Consider the following 10,927-nt stretch of genomic DNA (forward strand, 5'->3'; position numbering starts at 1 on the left):
GAGAGAGAGAGAGAGAGAGAGAGAGAGAGAGAGAGAAAGCAGTTCAACAAAGCTAACCATCAAATCAATGGAGTCTGACACTGAATGCAGTATTCCACACCCATAATCTTCCATCTTTATCAGAAAGGAGGGGAGGTAGACTTTCTTTAGGGCTCAGTTTAATTATTTTAATTACATAGCATTGTTTAACCTTTTGTTGTTCTTTCCACTTATACATCATTTTTCCAGCCAACCCTCCCATTTTACAGATGAAGAAACTGAGGTTCAGAAAAGTGAAGGAATGTGTTCAAAATCACACAGGTGGCATTAGAGGTAGGATTTGAACCCAGGTCCTCTGACTTTAGAGCCAGTGGTCTTTCCACTTTACCACACTGCCTCTCTTATAATGGTGATGCTGAGAATAGTAATTAGAAGTATCCATCTGGAAATATTTATGGAGTGACCATTACAAGTGACCATACAAGATACCGTTCTAGGAACTGTTTGGGAGACGTGTTAGAAGAACAAGACAGGTTGGTTGCCTTTACGGGGCATATACTTTTATTCAGGGACATAAGGTAACAACAACAGGTGTTGTAAGGCATGGTACTTAGTACCGGGGTGCAAAGATGAAAGACGACTACATAGGTAATAAGAGTGAGCAAAAGCGAAGTGCTGGCTGGTGGGGTCAGGGCAGCCTTCATGGAGCAGGCAGGACTCCAATGGAGCCTAGAAGGATTTAATGATGTGGAGAATCCTAATAAACATAAACAACCCATGAAGGGAGTATTCCGGCCCATGAAGGGCTAAAAATGGGTCTTGGACTGCTGGTGGGGGTTGGGGGGAGGTAGGGATTTGATCAGGTGTTAGAATTATGTCGGGGTTTTTTCCCGTTTGGTTTTTAAATAGAGCACAAGATTTGCTTTAAAGGAAACTGGCTGGAGGGGGAAGGGGAGGGAGGTGAACAGGGTAGTGCCTTCTGGGGGTGCCAGGGTCCCTCCGGGCTCCGGCGCCGTTCAGGCTGGCGAGGTCTGATCCCGCATGATCCCGGGACCCGTCCTACGGGGCCGGGGAAATGGGGAGAAGCGCCTGGCCAGCGCTCTCCTGACCCTGTATGATTTAACGAAGCCCTGGGTAAGGGGAGCTAATTAACAAACCTCCGTTTAAATAAACAGCCCAAGAGGTGTTTGTAACTCAGCCTTAGCGGATTGTGACAAGTTAAATGAAACAGAAGCATCCAGGAAAAGCCCCTGAATCCAATCTGCATAAAGCAGATCCCTGCTGTGAAAATGACGGCAGCAAGAAACTGATTCACTGGGCGGGCGAGGCGCGGCCTCGGCGAGAACACCAGGGCTCGCTCCGCCCGGTTACATAAGCCTCTGGCACAGCCAGGACGCCGGCAAACAGGCAGCCCGAGTGGGAGAGCGCTCGGCAAAGTCGGTTGGACGCCCCCAGGGTCCAGCCATCACCTGCAAGGTGAGATGGTGAAGAAGGCTAGGACATTCTCCCCAGGTATGCCAGAGACTACACTCATTATCTGCTTTCCCTGGCAGGGAGGGGAAGAGGTTTCCAGTTCCTCTTTTTCCCCCAGATTTTTTTTTTGAGGTGGGAGGGCAGCGATGAAGGCCACGGACTCCCTCTTGCTGGCTGTCAGATTTTCCCAGGCCCGATGTGTAGGCAGCCGCTTCTAGGAGGGATCCCCAGAACAGCTCAGGGGCCCTTTTCATCTTGCCCTACCTTTATGTGGTGTGGGCTCCCCAAGGATAGGTCTTGGGTTAATTTATTTGCATTCTTTCTAAAGCGGGCAGAGATTGGAATATGAAGCCTGAGGCAGAACTTTCTGGGGTCCTGGTATTTTCTTTTGGAGAAAATGGCCCAAAGGTCCCCAATTCACCAAGAGCACCCAGTGACAGTCTTGTCTCTGAGACTTTGCACAGACTGCCCTAGCCTCATGTCTTAATGCACTCCCTTCTCACCTCCACATTTTAGAATTCAGTTTCCTTCAAGGGGTAGGTAGGTGGTGCACTGGAGGGAGCTCTGGTCCTATAGTCAGCAAGACCTGAGTTCACATGTAACCTCAGACGCTTACTAGCAGTGTGACCCTGAGCAAGTCACTTAACCCTGTTTGCCTCAGTTTCCTCATCGGTCAAATAAGCTGGAGAAGAAAGTGGCAAACCACTCCGGTATCTTTGTCAAGACCCCCCCACTCCCTACCCCCCACCCCTGGGTCACTAAAAGCCCAACACGACTGAACAACGCTTTATTCACGACTCAGCTCAAATACCTCTTTCTACATGAAACCTAGTGCCTCCCAATTCTCCTCACATTTATGTCCGGTCTATTTCCCATCTACCCATAGATGTTTGCTTTCTCTCTTGGATAAAGTTCCTGGAGAATAGGGGCTGTTTCACTTCTACCTTGGTACCTCCAGAGCTAGGCACATAGGGCTGCTGCTTGATTAATGCTTGTGGATTGGCTGTCTGTCCCTGCTCCCTGGTCCTTTGGAACATCCCAGACCCGGCTGTCTCAGCTTCCTCCATGGCCGCTCCCTTCCTGCAGCCCTGGAATCAGTATCAAACACAGCCAAGAAAAGGCCAAGTTCTTGAGGCCTGGGAAGTTTGACAGAAACTCCTAGAAACCTCGCAATGAAAAGGAGGCAGAGGTGCTCCTAAATGGGTGTACTGGTGTGAAACTGTTCTGAACCATAAGGAACTGATATCCACCCAACACATGGAGAAAAAACAAAGCAATCCCCCCAAGTCGACCCATTCCCTTCTACTCCTGGAGGCTCATCAGGCCTTCAGCAATTCCAGGAGCTATGGATTCAGAAGTTCTGAAACAATCCAGCCTGGTGGACCCTGGGTCTTGGATGAGACGTCTCTGCATCCTTCCTGGAGTAGGAGCCTTGATACAGAATGAAATCAACCATCTTTTTGGGATTGGGGCAAGAGAAGATAATTTTACCAAGGGTTCAATGCAAGGTCATTTATTTAGTCCTCTCAAAGCTGTCCTTGCCAGGCCAAAGGCTCTTCTGACATCTTTTTAAATAAAAAAAAAAAGTACAACAGATAATGAAGATTGTATGTGAAAATACAAATCTGTTTTGTAAGCTTGTTTTTCCTTTTAAGCATATAATAAATTCAACATGCTACTTTCAAAGCTGTCCTGTCTCCTTCTAAACTTCCTTTTGTTTGCTTCTCTGCATTTCAAAAAATACTTAATGACCCTAATTTTCTTTCTTTTTTTTTTTTTTTTTTTTTGGCAAATGGGGTTAAGTGATTTGCCCAGGGTCACACAGCTAGTAGGTGTCTAGTGTTTGGCCTGAGGTCGGATTTGAACTCAAGTCCTCCTGACTTCAGGGCTGGTGCTCTATTAACTGCACCACCTCGCTGCCCCTGTTTTTTTTTGACAATACTATTTCCAGCTCCCCTTTCTCTCCAATTGCCTCCATTAAAAACAAAACAAAATTCTTACAACAAATATCCAGTCAAGCAAAACAAATTTACACAATGACTATGTCAGAAGTTGTTATAAGTCTCACTGTGCACCTTGAGACTACCATATCTCTGTCAGAGTTGGGCAATGTGGAGTTGTAGTTCATCATTTCATTGATCAAATTTCTTAGGTCTTTCAAAGTTGTTTTTCTTTACAATATTATTTTATAAATATATTTCCTGGTGATGCTCACTTCACTTTGTATCAGTTCATACAAGCTTGGTTTCCTTGAAACTATCTCTTTTGTAATTTCTTGTTGTGAAATAATATTCCAGTACATTCACATACCATAACTCATTCAGCCATTCCCCAATTGATGGATAACCCCTTAATTTCCAGTTCTTTGCTACAACAAATAGAACTATTATAAATATTTTTGCACACAAAAAGAGTCTTTTCTTTAGGGTACAGACCTAGTAGTGGTATTGCTGGGTCAAAAGGTATGCATACTATAGTGATATTTTTAGGATGGATCCAAATTGCTTTCCAGAAAGATGGGACAAATTCACAGCTCTGCTGAGAATTCATTAATTAATGTGTCTCTTCTTACAGCCCCTTTAACTATTGTCAGCATTCCTCTAATTATTAGTGATTTGAACCATTTTTCCCCCATAAAGCTGTTGATAGCTTGAATTTCTTCCCTTGAGAACTGCCTATTCACATGCTTTTACTATTTATGTGTTGAGGTGTGGTTTTTGTTCCTGTATGTTTGAATCAGTTCCTTACATATCTTGAATCTCAGGTTTTTATCAGAGAAACTTGATGCAAATAGTTCCCTCCCCACACACCCACCCAGTTAACTGTTTCCTTTCTAATCTGAACTTCATTGATTTTGTTTATGCAGAAACTTTTCAATTTTATGTAATCAAAAATGTCCATTTTATCTTCTGTGGTCCTGTCTTTTCCTTCTTTGCTCATGAAATCTTTTTCAATCCATAGTACTGTCATTTTCATAGGTATTTCTTTCCTTGTTCTTTTAATTTGTCTACAATATGACCTTTTATATCTAAATCAGTATCTATTTGGAACTTATCTTGGTGTATGGTGTGAAGTCTTAGTCTAAACCAATTTCCTGTCAGATTGCTTTCCAATTTTCCTAGTGGTTTTTATAGTGAACCCTTTCTTTGTAGTACAATTTGAGATCTGGTACTGCTAGGCCACTTTCTTTCCCATTTTTTACCATTAATTCCCATAAGGTTCTTGATCTTTTGTTTCTCCAGATGAATTTTGTTATTATTTTTCCTAAATTTGAAAAGTTGTCCATTGATATGGCATAGAATAAGTAAACTAACCTAAGTAGTATCATTGTGTTATTAGATTGACTTGGACTATCCATGGACAATTTATTATTTAGATCAGTCTTAATATGTGTAATGAAATTTTTTTTGGGAGGCAATTAGGGTTAAGTGACTTGCCCAGGGTCTTACAGCTAAGTAAGTGTCTGAGGCTGGATTTGAACTCAGGTCTTCCTGATCCTAGAGCCAGTGCTCTATCCACTGCACAACCTACTTGCCCCTGTAATGAATATAGTTTCTATGTGTTTTGCTAAGTATACTTTCAAATATTTTGTACATTCTATAGTTACTTTGAATTGAGTTTCTCTTTCTATCTTTTCCTATTAGGTTTTATTGGTAGTACACAGGAAAGCTGATGAATTAGGTGAGTTTATTTTATATTCAGCTAATATTCTGGTTATTAGTTTTTTCAATTAATTTTAGTTGGATCTGCAAAAGTAATAGATTTGTTTCTTCTTATGCTTGATCCTTCAGTTTCTTTATTCTTATATTACGATACTAGCATTTCTATCACTAAATAGCAGATATCCTTGTTTTGCTACTGTTCTTATTGGAAAAAACATTAGCACTTTTCTATTGTACATATGATTGGCTCTTGGTTTTAGATAGATATTAATTACCATATTAAATAAATGACCATTTATTTCTAGCTTTTTAGCATTTTTATAAATAGAAATGGTTGTATTTTGTCAAAAGCATTTTAGCATCAATTAACATAATCATATGATGATGATTATTATTATAAATATAATTTATGATATTGTGTTTCCTTACATTGAACTAATCCTGAATTTCTAGTATAAATTCAGCAAGCTTATAGTTTATAATTTGAAAAAAAATTTGTTGTAGCCTATGTGCTAATATCTTTATTTAAAAATTTTTTGCACTGATATTCATTAGAGATAATGATCTATAGTTTTCTTTCTCTGCTTTGTCTTACCCTGGTTTAGGTATCAACACCATATGTGTATCATAGAACAAGTTTGGTAGGATCTCTTTTTTTTTTGGTAAACATTTTATGTAATATTGTAACTGTTCTTTGAATATTTGATAAAATTCACTTGTAAAACCATCTGGTTCTAGGTTTTTTTTTCCTTTGAGAGTTCATTTATAGCTTGTTTCATTTCTTTTTCTGAAATTCAATTATTTTAAATTCTCTGTTTCTCATTCTGTTATTCTGGGTATTTTTTATTTTTGTAACTATTTGTCTACTTCATCCAAGTTATCCATCTTGTCGACATATTTGGGCAAAATAATTTCTAATAATTTCCTTTATTTTATCTTAATTTGTTGTAAATTCTCCTTTTTTTGATGCTGGCAATTTTATTTTTTTTGTCTCCCTTTAAAAATCAGATTAGCTAGTTGTTTATGTATTTTACTAGTTTTTTTAAAAAAAAAACAGCCTGTAGTTTTATATATCAATTCAATGGTGCTTTTGCTTTTAAACTCTTCTGTGATTTTCAAAGTTTCTATTTTGGTTTATAGTTGAGGTGTTTTCATATGTAGTTTTTCTAGTTTTTTCTTTCAGCTGAATGCCCAATTCATTGATTTCCAATTATACTAGAAATTTTCCTCTGTGTATTTCTTTGGTTTCATTCCCCAATTTTTTGCATATTATCTTATAGTTATCATTTTCTTTGATGAAATTATCTCTCATTTCTATAAATTGTTCTTTGACCCATAGATTTTTTTAAAAAAAGAATTTTAATGCTTTCTTTAAAGGTTCTTTATTGAATGTAATTTTTATTGTGTGGGGTTAGAAAATTTTTATTTACTATTTATGTTTTTCTGCATTTGTGGGATTTTAATGTCTTAATATATGGTTAATTTTTGTAAATGTGTTATCAAAGCTGAATGATATGTATATTCCTTTCTATTCCCATTCATTAATTACCAGGGATCTATTATAACTAACTTTTCTGATCTGTTTAGATTCTTAACTTTCTTGTTTATCATGTTGTTAGATTGTCTAAGCCTGTAAGAACTGCAGTGAAATCCCCAATTACTATAGTTTAATTGTCTATGTCTGCTTCTAAATTGATTAAATTTTCCTTTATGTATTTAGATGTTTTGTCATTTGCTGAATATATTAAATATTTATATTAATTCATTGCCTGTGGTGCCTTTAGGAACTATGTAGCTTGCTTGTTCATCTTTTTTTTAATCACATTTTTAACCATTCTCTTGTCTGAGATCATGGTTGCTGCCATTGCCCTTTTAAGTTCACTTTAAGTATAGTAAATTTTGCTTCAGCCCCTTATTTTAACTCCATGTAAATGTTTATGTTTCTAATATGTTTTTACAATCATATTATCATATTCTGCTTTATAATTTATTTTGCTATTCCCTTCCATTTTATGGGTGAGTTCATAATTATTTATCATTATTGTTATTAATCATATTCATGATTATTGTTAATTCTATATTGCTCTTCATCCTATCCTCTTATAATTTTTCTTCTTCTTAGTCCCGTTCCCCTCTTTACAAAGGAGGTAATGATAGAGGAAAAGCATGCTCAATATTAGTAAGTGATCTTATATTCTTCTGCCACCCTTTTTTCCTCCTCAGCCAGTCCCTGATCACAGATTTTTGCCTTTTATTTCTTTCCTTTTAAGCACCCCCCCCACCCCCCAGAATGTACCCTTCATGGTTGTAGTTTACATTTTGCTTATGACTAATCTCTCCCTTACTCTACCCTTTCTCTCTATTACCACCTGCATCTCTGTTGAATTAAATATTTTTTATATCAAACGTGTGTATGTGTGTGTGTGTGTGTTTTCCACCCTCCCTTTTCTGGTTCATATGAAAGTAAGGTCCATATAATATCTACTTCCCCCATCCTCTCCTCCATGTTTCTTTTTCATGCACCCTATGTATATGAAATAGTAAGCTCCATCTCCTTCCTCATCTTTTATTCTCTTCTGTATTTCTTTCCCCTTTCCTTTTCATTTTTCCAATTAAGGTAATCATAATAGAACAAAACTCCATCCAGGGTCTCTTGAAAACATTATGGTTCTAAGGAGCCTTTGTTTCTTCTCCCCCATTAGGAAGTAAATACTTCATTGCACATCACCTTTTGACTGCCATATTAAATTGTCTAGATTTCTCTCAATTCCTATGTTTGCATTTCAGAGAATCTATTCAGCTCTGTTTTTTTTTTTTCCCATCAGCAACACTTAGAAGTCATTCATTTCATTAAAGATCTACTTTTTCCCGTGTAGGGTTATACTTGATTTTACTGGGTAAGTTGTTCCTGATTATAAGCTTTTAGTTTTTACCATTTATAATGTAGCAATTCCAAGACTTCTTGTCTTTTATTGTGGTAGCTATCAAATCTTGTAGGATCTTGACTGTACTTCTTCAGTGTTCAAACTCTTTCTTTATGGCTAGCATTTTTTCTTTAACCTAAAAACTCTGGATGTTGGCTTTGATGTTTCTTGGACTTTTCATTTCAATGTTTCTTTTAGGAGATGTCTTGTGAATCCTTTTATTTTTACTTTGACCTCTGCTTCTAATAGTTCTGGGCAGTTTTAATTCATGATTTCTTGAAATATTTAAGTTTTTTTTGTTTTTTTTTTCAGGTAATCTGCTGATTCTTAGATCATCTCAACATATTTCTGAGGTCAGTTGTTTTTGATAGGCGATACCATATATTTTCTTCTATTTTTTTTTTTCAGTTTTTAAATTTTCTTCTTGTATTTCTTGTTTTTCAGAGTCATTGATTTCTGTTTGGTCCATTCTAATTTTCAGAGTCCTAAAAATTTGGGTAAGACTTTAGAGCTTACATACAAAGCAGTTTATTCTTCTTTTGATTCTGTTCTCTAAAGCTCATTCAAAATATCATTTTTTATCTCTTGTTTTGTCTTTTCCAGGAATTCTAATAGACCTTGTGGCCAAGCTGACCTTTATCTGAATCTTTGCTCATAGTCACTGTGGAATTACTCTCTTCTCCTAGGTTTCTGTCCTATCCCTGGATCCATAAAATTTCTTTATAAATTATGTCTTCTTTTCATTTATATTTCCAGCCTCACTTCCCAAATTGGATTTTTTTTTTACCAGAGCCAGGTTTTGACTACTCCTGCACAGTTGAGTAGGATGGTCAGGCCCCTGGTTGATCCCAATCTGTGTGGTTTGGGTCCTGCTGCTGACGCTGCATTCTGCTGTGTCTTCCGCATAGAAAGTGCTGGCAGGTCCCAGGCTTGCTTGAATCCTCTAGGTCCAGAGTGCCAAGCTCTTTGAGGCTCTCAGGGATTGTCCATGTCAGTTTGTTTCAGACTTTCAGAGTTCTTAGAGCGTGCAAATGGATTGCTGCTCTTTTGGTAGGAGCTTTGCCAGCTCCCTCCTACAACCAAGCCTGGATCTCTGCAGATAATTTACTGCCCTGGGACTTCCTCGATGGAGCACTCCAGTCTTTCCATATGGAGTCCAGGCCCGCCTGGCCACTCTGGGGTTTGCTGGCTGGAGCACTCCAAGGCTGTTGGAACTGGAAGGCCTCCAGGTGCTAAGTGTGTCTTTCCCAAGATCCTCTGGCTGGGGAACCTCCTTAGTGCCTGCAGGCTTCTGGATGTCCCCTTTTGCCAACCTGGGCTGGATGCAGAATCATTTGAGGAAGAAACTCAGAGGTGTTGTGTTCTTTGAAAGGGATGTGATTTGTACATGCAAAAAACACAGTCTACCTTAATGACTCCTGACCTTTTTGAGAATGATCTGTGAAAATTGCAGTCTCTGAGATAGAGAACCTTAGGAGGCACCCGAAGGAAATGCTAGTCAATAGTATTACAAAGAAGTCTCATAGTCCCCCAGCCTCATTCATGGAAAGTACGGAAGAAGGTCCTAACGTGTGTAGGCTACAAAACTTTGAACAGGTAAACAGTATCTCATGCCATAACAATGTAAATGCCTTAAAGGTGGCACTGTCTTGCTTGCTTGTGCATCCCCAGCACTTACCATGGGGCCTGGAACATAACATGGAGTCAATAAAAGCTCTGTCTGTCTATTTATCTAAGATTCTCTATCTGTTAACCCTGTCAGTGGTTTTCATCATCAAACCTGTGTGGTGGGTATATTATCAGGCCCCCATGGCAGAAAAAAATATGGGGGAGAAAAGGTCGCCACGTACCAGTGGGATGCTACCAGTGGGAGCACAGGCCTGAAGGGATTTCTGAGAGCCCTGGCACTTTTCCACAGCTCGTGGAAAAAAGTAGTTGGTGACATAAACTAGTTGGAAGCGTGTGGATGATCTCATCTTATTTGGAAAGGCATTGGAAGTGCATGGGGAAAAGCTTCTGGAGGCCTCAGATTGGTTAGAAACCACTGGTCTGAAAATGCCAATTGACAAACATCATTTCTGGAGAGCCTCGGTCAAGGATGTGGTTCCCACGGCATCTTAGCAGGGGGCGAACACCAGCCCGAGAAGATGGACACTCTTGTCACCTGGTCAAGAGAGAAAGACTTGCCTAGGATGTGGTGACTAATCACTGAGCCCCCAAAGGTCATCTGTCCTGAACCTAGAGCATTAGCACCAGGGCCACCTTTGGAGCTGATGTCTATAGTAATACTGCTCATCTCCAGAACACAAAGGGAAGATGATAAACAATGTCTTGACAGTGACAAACCATTTCACCTGATGTGCATGGCGCCTCCCCAGCCAAGAACCAGACAGTTGTCGATAGTCAAGGAACAAAGAGAGTTTCATTGCCAGGACTTGTTCTGCTCAACTTAGAGATTTTTGAGTAGATTAATAAGAATCATAGCTAGCATTTGTATGGCCCTTTGAAGTTTACAAAGCACTTTCTGAATGTTAACATATTTGATCACAGCATCCCTGGGAGGTAAGTGCTATTGTTATCCCCATTTTACAGATGAGGAAATTGAAGCAGAGGAGAAGTGATTTGCCCAGCTGTTAAGGCAAGATTTGAATTCAGATCTTCCTGACTTCAGGCCCACAACTCTATCCACTGTGCCACCTGCTGCCTGGTTAATAATAACCTTTGTTGTTGTTGTTGTTGTTCATTTGTTTCAGTTGTGTTCAACTCTTCATGACTCCATTTGGGGTTTTCTTGACAAAGATACTGGAGTGGTTTGAGGAAACTGAGGCAAACAGAGTTAAGTGACTTGCCCAAGGTCACACAGCTAGTAAGTGAGGCAACATTTGAACT

At 39.1% G+C, this 10,927-nt stretch overlaps 1 protein-coding gene and 2 long non-coding RNA genes across 3 annotated transcripts in view; 2 read left to right on the forward strand and 1 right to left on the reverse strand.

Annotated features, from left to right (window-relative positions):
* PEBP4 (phosphatidylethanolamine binding protein 4) overlaps positions 1–10,927 on the reverse strand; it is a 267,163-nt gene that overhangs the window by 95,868 nt on the left and 160,368 nt on the right. The gene's annotated exons all lie outside the window — the stretch shown is intronic.
* LOC114037041 lies at positions 1,387–5,758 on the forward strand. Its single transcript, XR_003568407.1, has 3 exons — positions 1,387–1,491; positions 5,097–5,133; positions 5,720–5,758. It is a non-coding gene; the product is annotated as an uncharacterized LOC114037041 (long non-coding RNA).
* LOC114037042 lies at positions 8,499–8,768 on the forward strand. The gene is made up of 2 exons (XR_003568408.1): positions 8,499–8,535; positions 8,642–8,768. It is a non-coding gene; the product is annotated as an uncharacterized LOC114037042 (long non-coding RNA).

This window comes from Vombatus ursinus, unplaced genomic scaffold, assembly GCF_900497805.2.
Source record: "Vombatus ursinus unplaced genomic scaffold, bare-nosed wombat genome assembly UNPS02010219.1, whole genome shotgun sequence".
NCBI classification, from domain to species: domain Eukaryota; kingdom Metazoa; phylum Chordata; class Mammalia; order Diprotodontia; family Vombatidae; genus Vombatus; species Vombatus ursinus.